The sequence below is a fragment of the Periplaneta americana genome, chromosome 2, assembly GCF_040183065.1.
Source record: "Periplaneta americana isolate PAMFEO1 chromosome 2, P.americana_PAMFEO1_priV1, whole genome shotgun sequence".
NCBI classification, from domain to species: Eukaryota; Metazoa; Arthropoda; class Insecta; order Blattodea; family Blattidae; genus Periplaneta; species Periplaneta americana.
In genome coordinates this window covers 170,736,031-170,739,327 of record NC_091118.1, presented here as the reverse complement: position 1 = coordinate 170,739,327, position 3,297 = coordinate 170,736,031, and the positions used below count along the sequence as shown (strand labels likewise).

The following is a 3,297-nucleotide window of genomic DNA, read 5'->3' as shown; positions in this document are numbered from 1 at the left end:
AATTTTGTCCTTTCTTCTTTCTTTTTTTGTAATTCCTACAATAGCATGTTTTTAGAATTGACAGTAGTCTAATATTTACTGTTCGAGTAAATGTGAACGTCATTGCCAACGACCTTCCGTCCAATGCACGCTAACATCAGACAACAGAGTACTGTTCTCCAACCAGGAGATTAACCGTGAAAGGAATGTGCTTACTATTGCGTCATCTATTGGAGCGAAGTAGATAGATAATATTACCGTTATAACGTCAGTTTAAAAAACATGCGCTCTCCTGCATATATTATTTCCAGAAGACCAGGAAATTAACCGTGATCTAATTTTGCAACTAGGGTAGTATAGATATGTATCAGTATTATCGTTTGTGCTCTGAGAGTTAGCCAGTGGAGATGCGTGTACCCAAGTGTGTGTGTGTGTGACCTTATGACATCTTATGACATCAACATCCATTCACAGCATTACCCCGCTGCGTCTCATTCCCCTGAGATTTTCTCCTGGTTGGAGTACAGTAGACCTACTCTGATGTGTAAACAAGGATATCACCGCAGTTGCAATGTACTGGCGAATCGAAGTAAATAATGATGGCTACTATCATTTCCAAAAACGTTAAACTCATAGATAACTTTTTTTATTGGGAACCAGTAAAAGTTACAGCAAAATTTTGTTAGAGTCTTTTGTTTAGTAATTTATGCTCTATCAACAGTATTTTTTGGCAATTTATATGCTTTACACCCTGTATAGAGTATGAGGAGAAATTATTACTATTATGCGAATCATTTGCTTCGAGATATCCGCAGAAATACACATTTTCAACATTCCCTACATTAAAAAAATTTGTTTTGAGAAACTAGGCTATATCGATCTGCCTATCCGTCTGTGGACAATAGTTTCGAGTAAACCATTCATCGGATTTTGCTCATATTGGGCCACAGCGAAAGATACTGCAAACCTGAATTGTATAGAAACAAATTATTTCTACTTTCGACTTTATTGCTTCTTAAAACATTCAGTCTTAAATCTTATACGCTTGTTCATTCGATGGAACCTGTTATCAAAGCACTGCACCCTCTTTCTAGAAACACTTCAGATACCAGCTCGTGAAAGACATCAATTGCACCTTCAGCCGTGTTAAAGAACAATCCGCGCATTTTCCTTTGATGTTTGGGAACAAGAAGAAATCGCATGGTGCCAGATCAAGATTGTTGGACGGATGGCTCATTAATTTCACACTTAAAGTGACCAAAAATGTACTGTATGTTCCGCAGTGTAGGACGATACATTATCATAGTGGAGGTTGGTACACATTTTTTCCAAGTTGGTACACCACACGGCATTAACCAAATGACGACCCCTTAGTAGAATAGAGATGGCGTGACCAGAGCGACGAAAGAATGAGACAACCATCTTCTTTCAGGTGTTTCGACCTCTTTTGAATTCGTTGGCTTATCTTCGTCTGAGTAGATCCATTGTGGCGATTGTCGTTTATTTTCTGGCTCATAACAATAAATACATGTTTCGTCGCCTGTTATCATATCAGAAACAGAATATTATCGGTATCGATTAAATTTTTAAAAATACTTCCGTACATCAATCAACACGTGTTTCTCACAGTTTCCATGAAATTATGTGGAAGCCACCGAGCACATAACTTCCTTATAGAAAGATGATTGTGAAGGATATTTTGTATTTTAGAGACACACTGTATAGGGCGCATAATGGAACAATGTAAGCTGACGTTCAAGGATACGTCCCGGGTACGGTTCTAAGAAGCCAAATCAACATAATTTTATCCGCAGAAGAATGGAGTTCGACGTTACAATACATCTTAAAATATTTCATCTTGCTTGCTTTCACATTCTTCAAAATGTAACAAATCAAAGCTACTGAAAATAACCTGGTATTTAAGAATTATTTTTACACCGGAAACTTGAATGTTGAAAATACATCTGTTGACGCAAATTCTTTGGTCGGTGAGAAAAGGCACATAAGTAAGTAAAAAAACTCGATTTTTCTGTTGTACCTAATCACATAAGTCTAGTATTTTTTCTAATTTTTGAAATAGTAAAATTTCCGATATTTTAAATTTAGAAGGGTCTTACTTTAACAAACATACATGAATTTCATTATTATTCTTATATTCAGTAAATTAAAAAGAAAGCCTCTCCTGAAAAATTAAGTTTTTTGACTTATGTGCATTTTCCCGCCGACCAAAGAATTTATCTTGCTTTTGGTGTTAATATGACTAAAAATATAATTTTCAACGGCCCAAGAAATTCCTGTAATGAAGTAATGAACATATTTCTAAATACATTACGTACTGGAGAATGAATTACTGTCGTTTTTTACACAAATCGTTTTATAAACATATAATACCTATTCCTCCGTAAATGAAATAGTGTTTAATATACTGTAGGTCTATAGTTGATGCTATTTTTTTAAGTAGGTTATTTTACGACGCCTTTTCAACAGCTTAGGTTATTTAGCGTCTGAATGAGTTGAAGGTGGTAATGCCGGTGAAATGAGTCCGGGGTCCAACACCGAAAGTTACCCAGCATTTGCTCATATTGGGTTGAGGGAAAAAACCTCAACCAGGTAACTTGCCTCGACCGGGAATCGAACCCGGGCCATCTGGTTTCGCTGCCAGACGCGCTGACCGTTACTCCACAGGTGTGGACTTGATGCAATTGAAATTAAGTTTTAGTACTGTAATTTAAAAGTGTAGTGACGTTTGAATTCGAGAGAGGAAGATGGAGGAGGCGATATAATGATGAGTTGAATAATTTCGAGGGAAAAATTGTTCCGGAGCCGGGTATCGAACCCGGGATCTTTGGTTTGACGTACCAACGCTCTACCACTGAGCTACCCGGGAACTCTAACCGACACCGATCCAATTTTTCCCTCTATATCCACAGACCTCAAAGTGGGCTGACAACCGTCAAGCAACCAACTTCGAGTGCACACTAACTCCGTGTGACTTTAATTGTGGTTTTCTGTTAACGAACAGTGACGTGTATTATGCAAATCAAGATTTCAGGTATATCTCCCTGTAAAGTTGATTTGAATAATTTCGAGGGAAAAATTGTTCCGGAGCCGGGTATCGAACCCGGGACCTTTGGTTTGACGTACCTGAAATCTTGATTTGCATAATGATGAGTTGTATTCCATCCATAAAGATCCGCCTATTAGAAGAATAGTAAAAGCAGCAAGATTAAGGTGGGCTGGGCATGTGGCACGGATGAGTGACGTAGAAATTCCTAAAAGGATATTAAATGGAACCGTGGACGACCAAGAATAAGATGG

At 37.7% G+C, this 3,297-nt stretch overlaps 1 non-coding gene across 1 annotated transcript; it reads right to left on the bottom strand.

Moving 5' to 3' along the window:
• Window positions 1-2,794: 2,794 nt before the first annotated feature.
• On the bottom strand, window positions 2,795-2,866 carry TRNAD-GUC (transfer RNA aspartic acid (anticodon GUC)). The gene has a single exon. It is a non-coding gene; the product is annotated as a tRNA-Asp (tRNA).
• Window positions 2,867-3,297: the final 431 nt, after the last annotated feature.